Source organism: Anomaloglossus baeobatrachus, chromosome 3, assembly GCF_048569485.1.
Source record: "Anomaloglossus baeobatrachus isolate aAnoBae1 chromosome 3, aAnoBae1.hap1, whole genome shotgun sequence".
NCBI lineage: Eukaryota > Metazoa > Chordata > Amphibia > Anura > Aromobatidae > Anomaloglossus > Anomaloglossus baeobatrachus.
The window spans coordinates 131,762,193-131,779,666 of NC_134355.1; the positions used below are offsets into that span (position 1 = coordinate 131,762,193).

The window sequence follows — 17,474 nt, forward strand, 5'->3', positions numbered from 1 at the left end:
AAAGCAGGCCGTCCATGGCCACAATATGCAAATGAGGACCGCCTCCCTCCCAGCAGCAGCCACAGGAGTCAGCCTCCCACTACAGCCACCTCCCGCTCATTCTGTCGTTCAACCCAAAGAAGGAAACCCCAGCAAGCTGGAGCATGCAAAAATTGCCATAAAACTCAGTTTTGCTCCTCTCCACGGAAATCTTTAGTAAAAGACGAAAGATTTTTACGTTCTGAAGAGAAACCAGAGTATATCAGGCAAGGGCCTCCTCCCGACCTAACACCCTGGCCGCAGCCCTCACTTGGCCCGGGGAGACCTCCTAGAAAAGGGGAGGCAGGGGGTTGATGATGGCTAAACCAAACGGTACCACACAGCCAGCCCGGCGAGAGGCCATCTTCCCCAGGCTGCTCCCTTCTCTGAGCCCTCCTTTCCACCAGAGGGTCACCCCTTCAAACGAGCTTCCTGCTCCCCAAAAAGAGGGCCGTCCATGGCCACAATATTCAAATGAGGACCGCCTCCCTCCCAGCAGCAGCCACAGGAGTCAGCCTCCCACTACAGCCACCTCCCGCTCATTCTGTCGTTCAACCCAAAGAAGGAAACCCCAGCAAGCTGGAGCATGCAAAAATTGCCATAAAACTCAGTTTTGCTCCTCTCCACGGAAATCTTTAGTAAAAGGCGAAAGATTTTTACGTTCTGAAGAGAAACCAGAGTATATCAGGCAAGGGCCTCCTCCCGACCTAACACCCTGGCCGCAGCCCTCACTTGGCCCAGGGAGACCTCCTAGAAAAGGGGAGGCAGGGGGTTGATGATGGCTAAACCAAACGGTACCACACAGCCAGCCCGGCGAGAGGCCATCTTCCCCAGGCTGCTCCCTTCTCTGAGCCCTCCTTTCCACCAGAGGGTCACCCCTTCAAACGAGCTTCCTGCTCCCCAAAAAGCGGGCCGTCCATGGCCACAATATTCATATGAGGACCGCCTCCCTCCCAGTAGCAGCCACAGGAGTCAGCCTCCCACTACAGCCACCTCCCGCTCATTCTGTCGTTCAACCCAAAGAAGGAAACCCCAGCAAGCTGGAGCATGCAAAAATTGCCATAAAACTCAGTTTTGCTCCTCTCCACGGAAATCTTTAGTAAAAGGTGAAAGATTTTTACGTTCTGAAGAGAAACCAGAGTATATCAGGCAAGGGCCTCCTCCCGACCTAACACCCTGGCCGCAGCCCTCACTTGGCCCGGGGAGACCTCCTAGAAAAGGGGAGGCAGGGGGTTGATGATGGCTAAACCAAACGGTACCACACAGCCAGCCCGGCGAGAGGCCATCTTCCCCAGGCTGCTCCCTTCTCTGAGCCCTCCTTTCCACCAGAGGGTCACCCCTTCAAACGAGCTTCCTGCTCCCCAAAAAGCGGGCCGTCCATGGCCACAATATTCAAATGAGGACCGCCTCCCTCCCAGCAGCAGCCACAGGAGTCAGCCTCCCACTACAGCCACCTCCCGCTCATTCTGTCGTTCAACCCAAAGAAGGAAACCCCAGCAAGCTGGAGCATGCAAAAATTGCCATAAAACTCAGTTTTGCTCCTCTCCACGGAAATCTTTAGTAAAAGGCGAAAGATTTTTACGTTCTGAAGAGAAACCAGAGTATATCAGGCAAGGGCCTCCTCCCGACCTAACACCCTGGCCGCAGCCCTCACTTGGCCCGGGGAGACCTCCTAGAAAAGGGGAGGAAGGGGGTTGATGATGGCTAAACCAAACGGTACCACACAGCCAGCCCGGCGAGAGGCCATCTTCCCCAGGCTGCTCCCTTCTCTGAGCCCTCCTTTCCACCAGAGGGTCACCCCTTCAAACGAGCTTCCTGCTCCCCAAAAAGCGGGCCGTCCATGGCCACAATATTCAAATGAGGACCGCCTCCCTCCCAGCAGCAGTCACAGGAGTCAGCCTCCCATTACAGCCACCTCCCGCTCATTCTGTCGTTCAACCCAAAGAAGGAAACCCCAGCAAGCTGGAGCATGCAAAAATTGCCATAAAACTCAGTTTTGCTCCTCTCCACGGAAATCTTTAGTAAAAGGCGAAAGATTTTTACGTTCTGAAGAGAAACCAGAGTATATCAGGCAAGGGCCTCCTCCCGACCTAACACCCTGGCCGCAGCCCTCACTTGGCCCGGGGAGACCTCCTAGAAAAGGGGAGGCAGGGGGTTGATGATGGCTAAACCAAACGGTACCACACAGCCAGCCCGGCGAGAGGCCATCTTCCCCAGGCTGCTGCCTTCTCTGAGCCCTCCTTTCCACCAGAGGGTCACCCCTTCAAACGAGCTTCCTGCTCCCCAAAAAGCGGGCCGTCCATGGCCACAATATTCAAATGAGGATCGCCTCCCTCCCAGCAGCAGCCACAGGAGTCAGCCTCCCACTACAGCCACCTCCCGCTCATTCTGTCGTTCAACCCAAAGAAGGAAACCCCAGCAAGCTGGAGCATGCAAAAATTGCCATAAAACTCAGTTTTGCTCCTCTCCACGGAAATCTTTAGTAAAAGGCGAAAGATTTTTACATTCTGAAGAGAAACCAGAGTATATCAGGCAAGGGCCTCCTCCCGACCTAACACCCTGGCCGCAGCCCTCACTTGGCCCGGGGAGACCTCCTAGAAAAGGGGAGGCAGGGGGTTGATGATGGCTAAACCAAACGGTACCACACAGCCAGCCCGGCGAGAGGCCATCTTCCCCAGGCTGCTCCCTTCTCTGAGCCCTCCTTTCCACCAGAGGGTCACCCCTTCAAACGAGCTTCCTGCTCCCCAAAAAGCGGGCCGTCCATGGCCACAATATTCAAATGAGGACCGCCTCCCTCCCAGCAGCAGCCACAGGAGTCAGCCTCCCATTACAGCCACCTCCCGCTCATTCTGTCGTTCAACCCAAAGAAGGAAACCCCAGCAAGCTGGAGCATGCAAAAATTGCCATAAAACTCAGTTTTGCTCCTCTCCACGGAAATCTTTAGTAAAAGGCGAAAGATTTTTACGTTCTGAAGAGAAACCAGAGTATATCAGGCAAGGGCCTCCTCCCGACCTAACACCCTGGCCGCAGCCCTCACTTGGCCCGGGGAGACCTCCTAGAAAAGGGGAGGCAGGGGGTTGATGATGGCTAAACCAAACGGTACCACACAGCCAGCCCGGCGAGAGGCCATCTTCCCCAGGCTGCTCCCTTCTCTGAGCCCTCCTTTCCACCAGAGGGTCACCCCTTCAAACGAGCTTCCTGCTCCCCAAAAAGCGGGCCGTCCATGGCCACAATATTCAAATGAGGAGCGCCTCCCTCCCAGCAGCAGCCACAGGAGTCAGCCTCCCACTACAGCCACCTCCCGCTCATTCTGTCATTCAACCCAAAGAAGGAAACCCCAGCAAGCTGGAGCATGCTAAAATTGCCATAAACCTCAGTTTTGCTCCTCTCCACGGAAATCTTTAGTAAAAGGCAAAAGATTTTTACGTTCTGAAGAGAAACCAGAGTATATCAGGCAAGGGCCTCCTCCCGACCTAACACCCTGGCCGCAGCCCTCACTTGGCCCGGGGAGACCTCCTAGAAAAGGGGAGGCAGGGGGTTGATGATGGCTAAACCAAACGGTACCACACAGGCAGCCCGGCGAGAGGCCATCTTCCCCAGGCTGCTCCCTTCTCTGAGCCCTCCTTTCCACCAGAGGGTCACCCCTTCAAACGAGCTTCCTGCTCCCCAAAAAGCGGGCCGTCCATGGCCACAATATTCAAATGAGGACCGCCTCCCTCCCAGCAGCAGCCACAGGAGTCAGCCTCCCACTACAGCCACCTCCAGCTCATTCTGTCGTTCAACCCAAAGAAGGAAACCCCAGCAAGCTGGAGCATGCAAAAATTGCCATAAAACTCAGTTTTGCTCCTCTCCACGGAAATCTTTAGTAAAAGGCGAAAGATTTTTACGTTCTGAAGAGAAACCAGAGTATATCAGGCAAGGGCCTCCTCCCGACCTAACACCCTGGCCGCAGCCCTCACTTGGCCCGGGGAGACCTCCTAGAAAAGGGGAGGCAGGGGGTTGATGATGGCTAAACCAAACGGTACCACACAGCCAGCCCGGCGAGAGGCCATCTTCCCCAGGCTGCTCCCTTCTCTGAGCCCTCCTTTCCACCAGATGGTCACCCCTTCAAATGAGCTTCCTGCTCCCCAAAAAGCGGGCCGTCCATGGCCACAATATTCAAATGAGGACCGCCTCCCTCCCAGCAGCAGCCACAGGAGTCAGCCTCCCACTACAGCCACCTCCCACTCATTCTGTCGTTCAACCCAAAGAAGGAAACCCCAGCAAGCTGGAGCATGCAAAAATTGCCATAAAACTCAGTTTTGCTCCTCTCCACGGAAATCTTTAGTAAAAGGCGAAAGATTTTTACGCTCTGAAGAGAAACCAGAGTATATCAGGCAAGGGCCTCCTCCCGACCTAACACCCTGGCCGCAGCCCTCACTTGGCCCGGGGAGACGTCCTAGAAAAGGGGAGGCAGGGGGTTGATGATGGCTAAACCAAACGGTACCACACAGCCAGCCCGGCGAGAGGCCATCTTCCCCAGGCTGCTCCCTTCTCTGAGCCCTCCTTTCCACCAGAGGGTCACACCTTCAAACGAGCTTCCTGCTCCCCAAAAAGCGGGCCGTCCATGGCCACAATATTCAAATGAGGACCGCCTCCCTCCCAGCAGCAGCCACAGGAGTCAGCCTCCCACTACAGCCACCTCCCGCTCATTCTGTCGTTCAACCCAAAGAAGGAAACCCCAGCAAGCTGGAGCATGCAAAAATTGCCATAAAACTCAGTTTTGCTCCTCTCCACGGAAATCTTTAGTAAAAGGCTAAAGATTTTTACATTCTGAAGAGAAACCAGAGTATATCAGGCAAGGGCCTCCTCCCGACCTAACACCCTGGCCGCAGCCCTCACTTGGCCCGGGGAGACCTCCTAGAAAAGGGGAGGCAGGGGGTTGATGATGGCTAAACCAAACGGTACCACACAGCCAGCCCGGCGAGAGGCCATCTTCCCCAGGCTGCTCCCTTCTCTGAGCCCTCCTTTCCACCAGAGGGTCACCCCTTCAAACGAGCTTCCTGCTCCCCAAAAAGCGGGCCGTCCATGGCCACAATATTCAAATGAGGACCGCCTCCCTCCCAGCAGCAGCCACAGGGGTCAGTCTCCCACTACAGCCACCTCCCGCTCATTCTGTCGTTCAACCCAAAGAAGGAAACCCCAGCAAGCTGGAGCATGCAAAAATTGCCATAAAACTCAGTTTTGCTCCTCTCCATGGAAATCTTTAGTAAAAGGCGAAAGATTTTTACATTCTGAAGAGAAACCAGAGTATATCAGGCAAGGGCCTCCTCCCGACCTAACACCCTGGCCGCAGCCCTCACTTGGCCCGGGGAGACCTCCTAGAAAAGGGGAGGCAGGGGGTTGATGATGGCTAAACCAAACGGTACCACACAGCCAGCCCGGCGAGAGGCCATCTTCCCCAGGCTGCTCCCTTCTCTGAGCTCTCCTTTCCACCAGAGGGTCACCCCTTCAAACGAGCTTCCTGCTCCCCAAAAAGCGGGCCGTCCATGGCCACAATATTCAAATGAGGACCGCCTCCCTCCCAGCAGCAGCCACAGGAGTCAGCCTCCCACTACAGCCACCTCCCGCTCATTCTGTCGTTCAACCCAAAGAAGGAAACCCCAGCAAGCTGGAGCATGCAAAAATTGCCATAAAACTCAGTTTTGCTCCTCTCCACGGAAATCTTTAGTAAAAGGCGAAAGATTTTTACATTCTGAAGAGAAACCAGAGTATATCAGGCAAGGGCCTCCTCCCGACCTAACACCCTGGCCGCAGCCCTCACTTGGCCCGGGGAGACCTCCTAGAAAAGGGGAGGCAGGGGGTTGATGATGGCTAAACCAAACGGTACCACACAGCCAGCCCGGCGAGAGGCCATCTTCCCCAGGCTGCTCCCTTCTCTGAGCCCTCCTTTCCACCAGAGGGTCACCCCTTCAAACGAGCTTCCTGCTCCACAAAAAGCAGGCCGTCCATGGCCACAATATGCAAATGAGGACCGCCTCCCTCCCAGCAGCAGCCACAGGAGTCAGCCTCCCACTACAGCCACCTCCCGCTCATTCTGTCGTTCAACCCAAAGAAGGAAACCCCAGCAAGCTGGAGCATGCAAAAATTGCCATAAAACTCAGTTTTGCTCCTCTCCATGGAAATCTTTAGTAAAAGACGAAAGATTTTTACGTTCTGAAGAGAAACCAGAGTATATCAGGCAAGGGCCTCCTCCCGACCTAACACCCTGGCCGCAGCCCTCACTTGGCCCGGGGAGACCTCCTAGAAAAGGGGAGGCAGGGGGTTGATGATGGCTAAACCAAACGGTACCACACAGCCAGCCCGGCGAGAGGCCATCTTCCCCAGGCTGCTCCCTTCTCTGAGCCCTCCTTTCCACCAGAGGGTCACCCCTTCAAACGAGCTTCCTGCTCCCCAAAAAGAGGGCCGTCCATGGCCACAATATTCAAATGAGGACCGCCTCCCTCCCAGCAGCAGCCACAGGAGTCAGCCTCCCACTACAGCCACCTCCCGCTCATTCTGTCGTTCAACCCAAAGAAGGAAACCCCAGCAAGCTGGAGCATGCAAAAATTGCCATAAAACTCAGTTTTGCTCCTCTCCACGGAAATCTTTAGTAAAAGGCGAAAGATTTTAACGTTCTGAAGAGAAACCAGAGTATATCAGGCAAGGGCCTCCTCCCGACCTAACACCCTGGCCGCAGCCCTCACTTGGCCCGGGGAGACCTCCTAGAAAAGGGGAGGCAGGGGGTTGATGATGGCTAAACCAAACGGTACCACACAGCCAGCCCGGCGAGAGGCCATCTTCCCCAGGCTGCTCCCTTCTCTGAGCCCTCCTTTCCACCAGAGGGTCACCCCTTCAAACGAGCTTCCTGCTCCCCAAAAAGCGGGCCGTCCATGGCCACAATATTCATATGAGGACCGCCTCCCTCCCAGTAGCAGCCACAGGAGTCAGCTTCCCACTACAGCCACCTCCCGCTCATTCTGTCGTTCAACCCAAAGAAGGAAACCCCAGCAAGCTGGAGCATGCAAAAATTGCCATAAAACTCAGTTTTGCTCCTCTCCACGGAAATCTTTAGTAAAAGGTGAAAGATTTTTACGTTCTGAAGAGAAACCAGAGTATATCAGGCAAGGGCCTCCTCCCGACCTAACACCCTGGCCGCAGCCCTCACTTGGCCCGGGGAGACCTCCTAGAAAAGGGGAGGCAGGGGGTTGATGATGGCTAAACCAAACGGTACCACACAGCCAGCCCGGCGAGAGGCCATCTTCCCCAGGCTGCTCCCTTCTCTGAGCCCTCCTTTCCACCAGAGGGTCACCCCTTCAAACGAGCTTCCTGCTCCCCAAAAAGCGGGCCGTCCATGGCCACAATATTCAAATGAGGACCGCCTCCCTCCCAGCAGCAGCCACAGGAGTCAGCCTCCCACTACAGCCACCTCCCGCTCATTCTGTCGTTCAACCCAAAGAAGGAAACCCCAGCAAGCTGGAGCATGCAAAAATTGCCATAAAACTCAGTTTTGCTCCTCTCCACGGAAATCTTTAGTAAAAGGCGAAAGATTTTTACGTTCTGAAGAGAAACCAGAGTATATCAGGCAAGGGCCTCCTCCCGACCTAACACCCTGGCCGCAGCCCTCACTTGGCCCGGGGAGACCTCCTAGAAAAGGGGAGGCAGGGGGTTGATGATGGCTAAACCAAACGGTACCACACAGCCAGCCCGGCGAGAGGCCATCTTCCCCAGGCTGCTCCCTTCTCTGAGCCCTCCTTTCCACCAGAGGGTCACCCCTTCAAACGAGCTTCCTGCTCCCCAAAAAGCGGGCCGTCCATGGCCACAATATTCAAATGAGGACCGCCTCCCTCCCAGCAGCAGCCACAGGAGTCAGCCTCCCACTACAGCCACCTCCCGCTCATTCTGTCGTTCAACCCAAAGAAGGAAACCCCAGCAAGCTGGAGCATGCAAAAATTGCCATAAAACTCAGTTTTGCTCCTCTCCACGGAAATCTTTAGTAAAAGGCGAAAGATTTTTACGTTCTGAAGAGAAACCAGAGTATATCAGGCAAGGGCCTCCTCCCGACCTAACACCCTGGCCGCAGCCCTCACTTGGCCCGGGGAGACCTCCTAGAAAAGGGGAGGCAGGGGGTTGATGATGGCTAAACCAAACGGTACCACACAGCCAGCCCGGCGAGAGGCCATCTTCCCCAGGCTGCTCCCTTCTCTGAGCCCTCCTTTCCACCAGAGGGTCACCCCTTCAAACGAGCTTCCTGCTCCCCAAAAAGCGGGCCGTCCATGGCCACAATATTCAAATGAGGACCGCCTCCCTCCCAGCAGCAGCCACAGGAGTCAGCCTCCCACTACAGCCACCTCCCGCTCATTCTGTCGTTCAACCCAAAGAAGGAAACCCCAGCAAGCTGGAGCATGCAAAAATTGCCATAAAACTCAGTTTTGCTCCTCTCCACGGAAATCTTTAGTAAAAGGCGAAAGATTTTTACGTTCTGAAGAGAAACCAGAGTATATCAGGCAAGGGCCTCCTCCCGACCTAACACCCTGGCCGCAGCCCTCACTTGGCCCGGGGAGACCTCCTAGAAAAGGGGAGGAAGGGGGTTGATGATGGCTAAACCAAACGGTACCACACAGCCAGCCCGGCGAGAGGCCATCTTCCCCAGGCTGCTCCCTTCTCTGAGCCCTCCTTTCCACCAGAGGGTCACCCCTTCAAACGAGCTTCCTGCTCCCCAAAAAGCGGGCCGTCCATGGCCACAATATTCAAATGAGGACCGCCTCCCTCCCAGCAGCAGTCACAGGAGTCAGCCTCCCATTACAGCCACCTCCCGCTCATTCTGTCGTTCAACCCAAAGAAGGAAACCCCAGCAAGCTGGAGCATGCAAAAATTGCCATAAAACTCAGTTTTGCTCCTCTCCACGGAAATCTTTAGTAAAAGGCGAAAGATTTTTACGTTCTGAAGAGAAACCAGAGTATATCAGGCAAGGGCCTCCTCCCGACCTAACACCCTGGCCGCAGCCCTCACTTGGCCCGGGGAGACCTCCTAGAAAAGGGGAGGCAGGGGGTTGATGATGGCTAAACCAAACGGTACCACACAGCCAGCCCGGCGAGAGGCCATCTTCCCCAGGCTGCTGCCTTCTCTGAGCCCTCCTTTCCACCAGAGGGTCACCCCTTCAAACGAGCTTCCTGCTCCCCAAAAAGCGGTCCGTCCATGGCCACAATATTCAAATGAGGATCGCCTCCCTCCCAGCAGCAGCCACAGGAGTCAGCCTCCCACTACAGCCACCTCCCGCTCATTCTGTCGTTCAACCCAAAGAAGGAAACCCCAGCAAGCTGGAGCATGCAAAAATTGCCATAAAACTCAGTTTTGCTCCTCTCCACGGAAATCTTTAGTAAAAGGCGAAAGATTTTTACATTCTGAAGAGAAACCAGAGTATATCAGGCAAGGGCCTCCTCCCGACCTAACACCCTGGCCGCAGCCCTCACTTGGCCCGGGGAGACCTCCTAGAAAAGGGGAGGCAGGGGGTTGATGATGGCTAAACCAAACGGTACCACACAGCCAGCCCGGCGAGAGGCCATCTTCCCCAGGCTGCTCCCTTCTCTGAGCCCTCCTTTCCACCAGAGGGTCACACCTTCAAACGAGCTTCCTGCTCCCCAAAAAGCGGGCCGTCCATGGCCACAATATTCAAATGAGGACCGCCTCCCTCCCAGCAGCAGCCACAGGAGTCAGCCTCCCACTACAGCCACCTCCCGCTCATTCTGTCGTTCAACCCAAAGAAGGAAACCCCAGCAAGCTGGAGCATGCAAAAATTGCCATAAAACTCAGTTTTGCTCCTCTCCACGGAAATCTTTAGTAAAAGGCGAAAGATTTTTACGTTCTGAAGAGAAACCAGAGTATATCAGGCAAGGGCCTCCTCCCGACCTAACACCCTGGCCGCAGCCCTCACTTGGCCCGGGGAGACCTCCTAGAAAAGGGGAGGCAGGGGGTTGTTGATGGCTAAACCAAACGGTACCACACAGCCAGCCCGGCGAGAGGCCATCTTCCCCAGGCTGCTCCCTTCTCTGACCCCTCCTTTCCACCAGAGGGTCACCCCTTCAAACGAGCTTCCTGCTCCCCAAAAAGCGGGACGTCCATGGCCACAATATTCAAATGAGGACCGCCTCCCTCCCAGCAGCAGCCACAGGAGTCAGCCTCCCACTACAGCCACCTCCCGCTCATTCTGTCGTTCAACCCAAAGAAGGAAACCCCAGCAAGCTGGAGCATGCAAAAATTGCCATAAAACTCAGTTTTGCTCCTCTCCACGGAAATCTTTAGTAAAAGGCGAAAGATTTTTACGTTCTGAAGAGAAACCAGAGTATATCAGGCAAGGGCCTCCTCCCGACCTAACACCCTGGCCGCAGCCCTCACTTGGCCCGGGGAGACCTCCTAGAAAAGGGGAGGCAGGGGGTTGATGATGGCTAAACCAAACGGTACCACACAGCCAGCCCGGCGAGAGGCCATCTTCCCCAGGCTGCTCCCTTCTCTGAGCCCTCCTTTCCACCAGAGGGTCACCCCTTCAAACGAGCTTCCTGCTCCCCAAAAAGCGGGCCGTCCATGGCCACAATATTCAAATGAGGACCGCCTCCCTCCCAGCAGCAGCCACAGGAGTCAGCCTCCCACTACAGCCACCTCCCGCTCATTCTGTCGTTCAACCCAAAGAAGGAAACCCCAGCAAGCTGGAGCATGCAAAAATTGCCATAAAACTCAGTTTTGCTCCTCTCCACGGAAATCTTTAGTAAAAGGCGAAAGATTTTTACGTTCTGAAGAGAAACCAGAGTATATCAGGCAAGGGCCTCCTCCCGACCTAACACCCTGGCCGCAGCCCTCACTTGGCCCGGGGAGACCTCCTAGAAAAGGGGAGGAAGGGGGTTGATGATGGCTAAACCAAACGGTACCACACAGCCAGCCCGGCGAGAGGCCATCTTCCCCAGGCTGCTCCCTTCTCTGAGCCCTCCTTTCCACCAGAGGGTCACCCCTTCAAACGAGCTTCCTGCTCCCCAAAAAGCGGGCCGTCCATGGTCACAATATTCAAATGAGGACCGCCTCCCTCCCAGCAGCAGTCACAGGAGTCAGCCTCCCATTACAGCCACCTCCCGCTCATTCTGTCGTTCAACCCAAAGAAGGAAACCCCAGCAAGCTGGAGCATGCAAAAATTGCCATAAAACTCAGTTTTGCTCCTCTCCACGGAAATCTTTAGTAAAAGGCGAAAGATTTTTACGTTCTGAAGAGAAACCAGAGTATATCAGGCAAGGGCCTCCTCCCGACCTAACACCCTGGCCGCAGCCCTCACTTGGCCCGGGGAGACCTCCTAGAAAAGGGGAGGCAGGGGGTTGATGATGGCTAAACCAAACGGTACCACACAGCCAGCCCGGCGAGAGGCCATCTTCCCCAGGCTGCTGCCTTCTCTGAGCCCTCCTTTCCACCAGAGGGTCACCCCTTCAAACGAGCTTCCTGCTCCCCAAAAAGCGGGCCGTCCGTGGCCACAATATTCAAATGAGGATCGCCTCCCTCCCAGCAGCAGCCACAGGAGTCAGCCTCCCACTACAGCCACCTCCCGCTCATTCTGTCGTTCAACCCAAAGAAGGAAACCCCAGCAAGCTGGAGCATGCAAAAATTGCCATAAAACTCAGTTTTGCTCCTCTCCACGGAAATCTTTAGTAAAAGGCGAAAGATTTTTACATTCTGAAGAGAAACCAGAGTATATCAGGCAAGGGCCTCCTCCCGACCTAACACCCTGGCCGCAGCCCTCACTTGGCCCGGGGAGACCTCCTAGAAAAGGGGAGGCAGGGGGTTGATGATGGCTAAACCAAACGGTACCACACAGCCAGCCCGGCGAGAGGCCATCTTCCCCAGGCTGCTTCCTTCTCTGAGCCCTCCTTTCCACCAGAGGGTCACACCTTCAAACGAGCTTCCTGCTCCCCAAAAAGCGGGCCGTCCATGGCCACAATATTCAAATGAGGACCGCCTCCCTCCCAGCAGCAGCCACAGGGGTCAGCCTCCCACTACAGCCACCTCCCGCTCATTCTGTCGTTCAACCCAAAGAAGGAAACCCCAGCAAGCTGGAGCATGCAAAAATTGCCATAAAACTCAGTTTTGCTCCTCTCCACGGAAATCTTTAGTAAAAGGCGAAAGATTTTTACGTTCTGAAGAGAAACCAGAGTATATCAGGCAAGGGCCTCCTCCCGACCTAACACCCTGGCCGCAGCCCTCACTTGGCCCGGGGAGACCTCCTAGAAAAGGGGAGGCAGGGGGTTGATGATGGCTAAACCAAACGGTACCACACAGCCAGCCCGGCGAGAGGCCATCTTCCCCAGGCTGCTCCCTTCTCTGAGCCCTCCTTTCCACCAGAGGGTCACCCCTTCAAACGCGCTTCCTGCTCCCCAAAAAGCGGGCCGTCCATGGCCACAATATTCAAATGAGGACCGCCTCCCTCCCAGCAGCAGCCACAGGAGTCAGCCTCCCACTACAGCCACCTCCCGCTCATTCTGTCGTTCAACCCAAAGAAGGAAACCCCAGCAAGCTGGAGCATGCAAAAATTGCCATAAAACTCAGTTTTGCTCCTCTCCACGGAAATCTTTAGTAAAAGGCGAAAGATTTTTACGTTCTGAAGAGAAACCAGAGTATATCAGGCAAGGGCCTCCTCCCGACCTAACACCCTGGCCGCAGCCCTCACTTGGCCCGGGGAGACCTCCTAGAAAAGGGGAGGCAGGGGGTTGATGATGGCTAAACCAAACGGTACCACACAGCCAGCCCGGCGAGAGGCCATCTTCCCCAGGCTGCTCCCTTCTCTGAGCCCTCCTTTCCACCAGAGGGTCACCCCTTCAAACGAGCTTCCTGCTCCCCAAAAAGCGGGCCGTCCATGGCCACAATATTCAAATGAGGACCGCCTCCCTCCCAGCAGCAGCCACAGGAGTCAGCCTCCCACTACAGCCACCTCCCGCTCATTCTGTCGTTCATCCCAAAGAAGGAAACCCCAGCAAGCTGGAGCATGCAAAAATTGCCATAAAACTCAGTTTTGCTCCTCTCCACGGAAATCTTTAGTAAAAGGCGAAAGATTTTTACGTTCTGAAGAGAAACCAGAGTATATCAGGCAAGGGCCTCCTCCCGACCTAACACCCTGGCCGCAGCCCTCACTTGGCCCGGGGAGACCTCCTAGAAAAGGGGAGGCAGGGGGTTGATGATGGCTAAACCAAACGGTACCACACAGCCAGCCCGGCGAGAGGCCATCTTCCCCAGGCTGCTCCCTTCTCTGAGCCCTCCTTTCCACCAGAGGGTCACCCCTTCAAACGAGCTTCCTGCTCCCCAAAAAGCGGGCCGTCCATGGCCACAATATTCAAATGAGGACCGCCTCCTTCCCAGCAGCAGCCACAGGAGTCAGCCTCCCACTACAGCCACCTCCCGCTCATTCTGTCGTTCAACCCAAAGAAGGAAACCCCAGCAAGCTGGAGCATGCAAAAATTGCCATAAAACTCAGTTTTGCTCCTCTCCACGGAAATCTTTAGTAAAAGGCGAAAGATTTTTACGCTCTGAAGAGAAACCAGAGTATATCAGGCAAGGGCCTCCTCCCGACCTAACACCCTGGCCGCAGCCCTCACTTGGCCCGGGGAGACCTCCTAGAAAAGGGGAGGCAGGGGGTTGATGATGGCTAAACCAAACGGTACCACACAGCCAGCCCGGCGAGAGGCCATCTTCCCCAGGCTGCTCCCTTCTCTGAGCCCTCCTTTCCACCAGAGGGTCACCCCTTCAAACGAGCTTCCTGCTCCCCAAAAAGCGGGCCGTCCATGTCCACAATATTCAAATGAGGACCGCCTTCCTCCCAGCAGCAGCCACAGGAGTCATCCTCCCACTACAGCCACCTCCCGCTCATTCTGTCGTTCAACCCAAAGAAGGAAATCCCAGCAAGCTGGAGCATGCAAAAATTGCCATAAAACTCAGTTTTGCTCCTCTCCACGGCAATTTTTAGTTAAAGGCGAAAGATTTTTACGTTCTGAAGAGAAACCAGAGTATATCAGGCAAGGGCCTCCTCCCGACCTAACAGCCTGGCCGCAGCCCTCACTTGGCCCGGGGAGACCTCCTAGAAAAGGGGAGGCAGGGGGTTGATGATGGCTAAACCAAACGGTACCACACAGCCAGCCCGGCGAGAGGCCATCTTCCCCAGGCTGCTCCCTTCTCTGAGCCCTCCTTTCCACCAGAGGGTCACCCCTTCAAACGAGCTTCCTGCTCCCCAAAAAGCGGGCCGTCCATGGCCACAATATTCAAATGAGGACCGCCTCCCTCCCAGCAGCAGCCACAGGAGTCAGCCTCCCACTACAGCCACCTCCCACTCATTCTGTCGTTCAACCCAAAGAAGGAAACCCCAGCAAGCTGGAGCATGCAAAAATTGCCATAAAACTCAGTTTTGCTCCTCTCCACGGAAATCTTTAGTAAAAGGCGAAAGATTTTTACGTTCTGAAGAGAAACCAGAGTATATCAGGCAAGGGCCTCCTCCCGACCTAACACCCTGGCCGCAGCCCTCACTTGGCCCGGGGAGACCTCCTAGAAAAGGGGAGGCAGGGGGTTGATGATGGCTAAACCAAACGGTACCACACAGCCAGCCCGGCGAGAGGCCATCTTCCCCAGGCTGCTCCCTTCTCTGAGCCCTCCTTTCCACCAGAGGGTCACCCCTTCAAACGAGCTTCCTGCTCCCCAAAAAGCGGGCCGTCCATGGCCACAATATTCAAATGAGGACCGCCTCCCTCCCAGCAGCAGCCACAGGAGTCAGCCTCCCACTACAGCCACCTCCCGCTCATTCTGTCGTTCAACCCAAAGAAGGAAACCCCAGCAAGCTGGAGCATGCAAAAATTGCCATAAAACTCAGTTTTGCTCCTCTCCACGGAAATCTTTAGTAAAAGGCGAAAGATTTTTACGTTCTGAAGAGAAACCAGAGTATATCAGGCAAGGGCCTCCTCCCGACCTAACACCCTGGCCGCAGCCCTCACTTGGCCCGGGGAGACCTCCTAGAAAAGGGGAGGCAGGGGGTTGATGATGGCTAAACCAAACGGTACCACACAGCCAGCCCGGCGAGAGGCCATCTTCCCCAGGCTGCTCCCTTCTCTGAGCCCTCCTTTCCACCAGAGGGTCACCCCTTCAAACGAGCTTCCTGCTCCCCAAAAAGCGGGCCGTCCATGGCCACAATATTCAAATGAGGACCGCCTCCCTCCCAGCAGCAGCCACAGGAATCAGCCTCCCACTACAGCCACCTCCCGCTCATTCTGTCGTTCAACCCAAAGAAGGAAACCCCAGCAAGCTGGAGCATGCAAAAATTGCCATAAAACTCAGTTTTGCTCCTCTCCACGGAAATCTTTAGTAAAAGGCGAAAGATTTTTACGCTCTGAAGAGAAACCAGAGTATATCAGGCAAGGGCCTCCTCCCGACCTAACACCCTGGCCGCAGCCCTCACTTGGCCCGGGGAGACCTCCTAGAAAAGGGGAGGCAGGGGGTTGATGATGGCTAAACCAAACGGTACCACACAGCCAGCCCGGCGAGAGGCCATCTTCCCCAGGCTGCTCCCTTCTCTGAGCCCTCCTTTCCACCAGAGGGTCACCCCTTCAAACGAGCTTCCTGCTCCCCAAATAGCGGGCCGTCCATGGCCACAATATTCAAATGAGGACCGCCTTCCTCCCAGCAGCAGCCACAGGAGTCAGCCTCCCACTACAGCCACCTCCCGCTCATTCTGTCGTTCAACCCAAAGAAGGAAATCCCAGCAAGCTAGAGCATGCAAAAATTGCCATAAAACTCAGTTTTGCTCCTCTCCACGGCAATTTTTAGTAAAAGGCGAAAGATTTTTACGTTCTGAAGAGAAACCAGAGTATATCAGGCAAGGGCCTCCTCCCGACCTAACACCCTGGCCGCAGCCCTCACTTGGCCCGGGGAGACCTCCTAGAAAAGGGGAGGCAGGGGGTTGATGATGGCTAAACCAAACGGTACCACACAGCCAGCCCGGCGAGAGGCCATCTTCCCCAGGCTGCTCCCTTCTCTGAGCCCTCCTTTCCACCAGAGGGTCACCCCTTCAAACGAGCTTCCTGCTCCCCAAAAAGCGGGCCGTCCATGGCCACAATATTCAAATGAGGACCGCCTCCCTCCCAGCAGCAGCCACAGGAGTCAGCCTCCCACTACAGCCACCTCCCGCTCATTCTGTCGTTCAACCCAAAGAAGGAAACCCCAGCAAGCTGGAGCATGCAAAAATTGCCATAAAACTCAGTTTTGCTCCTCTCCACGGAAATCTTTAGTAAAAGGCGAAAGATTTTTACGTTCTGAAGAGAAACCAGAGTATATCAGGCAAGGGCCTCCTCCCGACCTAACACCCTGGCCGCAGCCCTCACTTGGCCCGGGGAGACCTCCTAGAAAAGGGGAGGCAGGGGGTTGATGATGGCTAAACCAAACGGTACCACACAGCCAGCCCGGCGAGAGGCCATCTTCCCCAGGCTGCTCCCTTCTCTGAGCCCTCCTTTCCACCAGAGGGTCACCCCTTCAAACGAGCTTCCTGCTCCCCAAAAAGCGGGCCGTCCATGGCCACAATATTCAAATGAGGACCGCCTTCCTCCCAGCAGCAGCCACAGGAGTCAGCCTCCCACTACAGCCACCTCCCGCTCATTCTGTCGTTCAACCCAAAGAAGGAAACCCCAGCAAGCTGGAGCATGCAAAAATTGCCATAAAACTCAGTTTTGCTCCTCTCCACGGAAATCTTTAGTAAAAGGCGAAAGATTTTTACATTCTGAAGAGAAACCAGAGTATATCAGGCAAGGGCCTCCTCCCGACCTAACACCCTGGCCGCAGCACTCACTTGGCCCGGGGAGACCTCCTAGAAAAGGGGAGGCAGGGGGTTGATGATGGCTAAACCAAACGGTACCACACAGCCAGCCCGGCGAGAGGCCATCTTCCCCAGGCTGCTCCCTTCTCTGAGCCCTCCTTTCCACCAGAGGGTCACCCCTTCAAACGAGCTTCCTGCTCCCCAAAAAGCAGGCCGTCCATGGCCACAATATTCAAATGAGGACCGCCTCCCTCCCAGCAGCAGCCACAGGAGTCAGCCTCCCACTACAGCCACCTCCCGCTCATTCTGTCATTCAACCCAAAGAAGGAAACCCCAGCAAGCTGGAGCATGCAAAAATTGCCATAAAACTCAGTTTTGCTCCTCTCCACGGAAATCTTTAGTAAAAGGCGAAAGATTTTTACGCTCTGAAGAGAAACCAGAGTATATCAGGCAAGGGCCTCCTCCCGACCTAACACCCTGGCCGCAGCCCTCACTTGGCCCGGGGAGACCTCCTAGAAAAGGGGAGGCAGGGGGTTGATGATGGCTAAACCAAACGGTACCACACAGCCAGCCCGGCGAGAGGCCATCTTCCCCAGGCTGCTCCCTTCTCTGAGCCCTCCTT

At 55.4% G+C, this 17,474-nt stretch overlaps 38 non-coding genes across 38 annotated transcripts; all 38 read right to left on the minus strand.

The window, feature by feature from the left end:
* Positions 1-124: 124 nt before the first annotated feature.
* On the minus strand, positions 125-240 carry LOC142297738 (U5 spliceosomal RNA). The gene has a single exon (XR_012752012.1). It is a non-coding gene; the product is annotated as a U5 spliceosomal RNA (small nuclear RNA).
* Positions 241-585: 345 nt separating this feature from the next.
* On the minus strand, positions 586-701 carry LOC142298030 (U5 spliceosomal RNA). Its single transcript, XR_012752249.1, has one exon. It is a non-coding gene; the product is annotated as a U5 spliceosomal RNA (small nuclear RNA).
* A 345-nt stretch (positions 702-1,046) lies between these two features.
* LOC142297784 (U5 spliceosomal RNA) lies at positions 1,047-1,162 on the minus strand. Its single transcript, XR_012752056.1, has one exon. It is a non-coding gene; the product is annotated as a U5 spliceosomal RNA (small nuclear RNA).
* Positions 1,163-1,507: 345 nt separating this feature from the next.
* LOC142298031 (U5 spliceosomal RNA) lies at positions 1,508-1,623 on the minus strand. The gene has a single exon (XR_012752250.1). It is a non-coding gene; the product is annotated as a U5 spliceosomal RNA (small nuclear RNA).
* Positions 1,624-1,968: 345 nt separating this feature from the next.
* Positions 1,969-2,084, minus strand: LOC142298033 (U5 spliceosomal RNA). The gene has a single exon (XR_012752251.1). It is a non-coding gene; the product is annotated as a U5 spliceosomal RNA (small nuclear RNA).
* A 345-nt stretch (positions 2,085-2,429) lies between these two features.
* LOC142297620 (U5 spliceosomal RNA) lies at positions 2,430-2,545 on the minus strand. Its single transcript, XR_012751898.1, has one exon. It is a non-coding gene; the product is annotated as a U5 spliceosomal RNA (small nuclear RNA).
* A 345-nt stretch (positions 2,546-2,890) lies between these two features.
* On the minus strand, positions 2,891-3,006 carry LOC142298034 (U5 spliceosomal RNA). Its single transcript, XR_012752252.1, has one exon. It is a non-coding gene; the product is annotated as a U5 spliceosomal RNA (small nuclear RNA).
* A 345-nt stretch (positions 3,007-3,351) lies between these two features.
* On the minus strand, positions 3,352-3,467 carry LOC142297849 (U5 spliceosomal RNA). The gene has a single exon (XR_012752115.1). It is a non-coding gene; the product is annotated as a U5 spliceosomal RNA (small nuclear RNA).
* Positions 3,468-3,812: 345 nt separating this feature from the next.
* LOC142298035 (U5 spliceosomal RNA) lies at positions 3,813-3,928 on the minus strand. Its single transcript, XR_012752253.1, has one exon. It is a non-coding gene; the product is annotated as a U5 spliceosomal RNA (small nuclear RNA).
* A 345-nt stretch (positions 3,929-4,273) lies between these two features.
* LOC142297577 (U5 spliceosomal RNA) lies at positions 4,274-4,389 on the minus strand. Its single transcript, XR_012751856.1, has one exon. It is a non-coding gene; the product is annotated as a U5 spliceosomal RNA (small nuclear RNA).
* A 345-nt stretch (positions 4,390-4,734) lies between these two features.
* Positions 4,735-4,850, minus strand: LOC142297801 (U5 spliceosomal RNA). The gene has a single exon (XR_012752072.1). It is a non-coding gene; the product is annotated as a U5 spliceosomal RNA (small nuclear RNA).
* Positions 4,851-5,195: 345 nt separating this feature from the next.
* LOC142297838 (U5 spliceosomal RNA) lies at positions 5,196-5,311 on the minus strand. Its single transcript, XR_012752107.1, has one exon. It is a non-coding gene; the product is annotated as a U5 spliceosomal RNA (small nuclear RNA).
* A 345-nt stretch (positions 5,312-5,656) lies between these two features.
* LOC142297623 (U5 spliceosomal RNA) lies at positions 5,657-5,772 on the minus strand. The gene has a single exon (XR_012751900.1). It is a non-coding gene; the product is annotated as a U5 spliceosomal RNA (small nuclear RNA).
* Positions 5,773-6,117: 345 nt separating this feature from the next.
* On the minus strand, positions 6,118-6,233 carry LOC142297851 (U5 spliceosomal RNA). Its single transcript, XR_012752117.1, has one exon. It is a non-coding gene; the product is annotated as a U5 spliceosomal RNA (small nuclear RNA).
* Positions 6,234-6,578: 345 nt separating this feature from the next.
* Positions 6,579-6,694, minus strand: LOC142297682 (U5 spliceosomal RNA). The gene has a single exon (XR_012751958.1). It is a non-coding gene; the product is annotated as a U5 spliceosomal RNA (small nuclear RNA).
* Positions 6,695-7,039: 345 nt separating this feature from the next.
* LOC142297785 (U5 spliceosomal RNA) lies at positions 7,040-7,155 on the minus strand. Its single transcript, XR_012752057.1, has one exon. It is a non-coding gene; the product is annotated as a U5 spliceosomal RNA (small nuclear RNA).
* Positions 7,156-7,500: 345 nt separating this feature from the next.
* On the minus strand, positions 7,501-7,616 carry LOC142298036 (U5 spliceosomal RNA). Its single transcript, XR_012752254.1, has one exon. It is a non-coding gene; the product is annotated as a U5 spliceosomal RNA (small nuclear RNA).
* A 345-nt stretch (positions 7,617-7,961) lies between these two features.
* Positions 7,962-8,077, minus strand: LOC142298037 (U5 spliceosomal RNA). Its single transcript, XR_012752255.1, has one exon. It is a non-coding gene; the product is annotated as a U5 spliceosomal RNA (small nuclear RNA).
* A 345-nt stretch (positions 8,078-8,422) lies between these two features.
* LOC142298038 (U5 spliceosomal RNA) lies at positions 8,423-8,538 on the minus strand. Its single transcript, XR_012752256.1, has one exon. It is a non-coding gene; the product is annotated as a U5 spliceosomal RNA (small nuclear RNA).
* A 345-nt stretch (positions 8,539-8,883) lies between these two features.
* Positions 8,884-8,999, minus strand: LOC142298039 (U5 spliceosomal RNA). Its single transcript, XR_012752257.1, has one exon. It is a non-coding gene; the product is annotated as a U5 spliceosomal RNA (small nuclear RNA).
* Positions 9,000-9,344: 345 nt separating this feature from the next.
* Positions 9,345-9,460, minus strand: LOC142297624 (U5 spliceosomal RNA). Its single transcript, XR_012751901.1, has one exon. It is a non-coding gene; the product is annotated as a U5 spliceosomal RNA (small nuclear RNA).
* A 345-nt stretch (positions 9,461-9,805) lies between these two features.
* LOC142298040 (U5 spliceosomal RNA) lies at positions 9,806-9,921 on the minus strand. Its single transcript, XR_012752258.1, has one exon. It is a non-coding gene; the product is annotated as a U5 spliceosomal RNA (small nuclear RNA).
* A 345-nt stretch (positions 9,922-10,266) lies between these two features.
* On the minus strand, positions 10,267-10,382 carry LOC142298041 (U5 spliceosomal RNA). The gene has a single exon (XR_012752259.1). It is a non-coding gene; the product is annotated as a U5 spliceosomal RNA (small nuclear RNA).
* Positions 10,383-10,727: 345 nt separating this feature from the next.
* LOC142298042 (U5 spliceosomal RNA) lies at positions 10,728-10,843 on the minus strand. Its single transcript, XR_012752260.1, has one exon. It is a non-coding gene; the product is annotated as a U5 spliceosomal RNA (small nuclear RNA).
* Positions 10,844-11,188: 345 nt separating this feature from the next.
* LOC142298043 (U5 spliceosomal RNA) lies at positions 11,189-11,304 on the minus strand. Its single transcript, XR_012752261.1, has one exon. It is a non-coding gene; the product is annotated as a U5 spliceosomal RNA (small nuclear RNA).
* A 345-nt stretch (positions 11,305-11,649) lies between these two features.
* LOC142297625 (U5 spliceosomal RNA) lies at positions 11,650-11,765 on the minus strand. Its single transcript, XR_012751902.1, has one exon. It is a non-coding gene; the product is annotated as a U5 spliceosomal RNA (small nuclear RNA).
* A 345-nt stretch (positions 11,766-12,110) lies between these two features.
* Positions 12,111-12,226, minus strand: LOC142298044 (U5 spliceosomal RNA). Its single transcript, XR_012752262.1, has one exon. It is a non-coding gene; the product is annotated as a U5 spliceosomal RNA (small nuclear RNA).
* Positions 12,227-12,571: 345 nt separating this feature from the next.
* LOC142298045 (U5 spliceosomal RNA) lies at positions 12,572-12,687 on the minus strand. The gene has a single exon (XR_012752263.1). It is a non-coding gene; the product is annotated as a U5 spliceosomal RNA (small nuclear RNA).
* Positions 12,688-13,032: 345 nt separating this feature from the next.
* LOC142298046 (U5 spliceosomal RNA) lies at positions 13,033-13,148 on the minus strand. Its single transcript, XR_012752264.1, has one exon. It is a non-coding gene; the product is annotated as a U5 spliceosomal RNA (small nuclear RNA).
* Positions 13,149-13,493: 345 nt separating this feature from the next.
* On the minus strand, positions 13,494-13,609 carry LOC142297578 (U5 spliceosomal RNA). Its single transcript, XR_012751857.1, has one exon. It is a non-coding gene; the product is annotated as a U5 spliceosomal RNA (small nuclear RNA).
* A 345-nt stretch (positions 13,610-13,954) lies between these two features.
* On the minus strand, positions 13,955-14,070 carry LOC142297891 (U5 spliceosomal RNA). Its single transcript, XR_012752156.1, has one exon. It is a non-coding gene; the product is annotated as a U5 spliceosomal RNA (small nuclear RNA).
* A 345-nt stretch (positions 14,071-14,415) lies between these two features.
* Positions 14,416-14,531, minus strand: LOC142298047 (U5 spliceosomal RNA). The gene has a single exon (XR_012752265.1). It is a non-coding gene; the product is annotated as a U5 spliceosomal RNA (small nuclear RNA).
* Positions 14,532-14,876: 345 nt separating this feature from the next.
* LOC142298048 (U5 spliceosomal RNA) lies at positions 14,877-14,992 on the minus strand. The gene has a single exon (XR_012752266.1). It is a non-coding gene; the product is annotated as a U5 spliceosomal RNA (small nuclear RNA).
* Positions 14,993-15,337: 345 nt separating this feature from the next.
* On the minus strand, positions 15,338-15,453 carry LOC142297579 (U5 spliceosomal RNA). The gene has a single exon (XR_012751858.1). It is a non-coding gene; the product is annotated as a U5 spliceosomal RNA (small nuclear RNA).
* A 345-nt stretch (positions 15,454-15,798) lies between these two features.
* Positions 15,799-15,914, minus strand: LOC142297880 (U5 spliceosomal RNA). The gene has a single exon (XR_012752146.1). It is a non-coding gene; the product is annotated as a U5 spliceosomal RNA (small nuclear RNA).
* A 345-nt stretch (positions 15,915-16,259) lies between these two features.
* LOC142298049 (U5 spliceosomal RNA) lies at positions 16,260-16,375 on the minus strand. Its single transcript, XR_012752267.1, has one exon. It is a non-coding gene; the product is annotated as a U5 spliceosomal RNA (small nuclear RNA).
* A 345-nt stretch (positions 16,376-16,720) lies between these two features.
* LOC142297626 (U5 spliceosomal RNA) lies at positions 16,721-16,836 on the minus strand. Its single transcript, XR_012751903.1, has one exon. It is a non-coding gene; the product is annotated as a U5 spliceosomal RNA (small nuclear RNA).
* A 345-nt stretch (positions 16,837-17,181) lies between these two features.
* LOC142297580 (U5 spliceosomal RNA) lies at positions 17,182-17,297 on the minus strand. The gene has a single exon (XR_012751859.1). It is a non-coding gene; the product is annotated as a U5 spliceosomal RNA (small nuclear RNA).
* Positions 17,298-17,474: the final 177 nt, after the last annotated feature.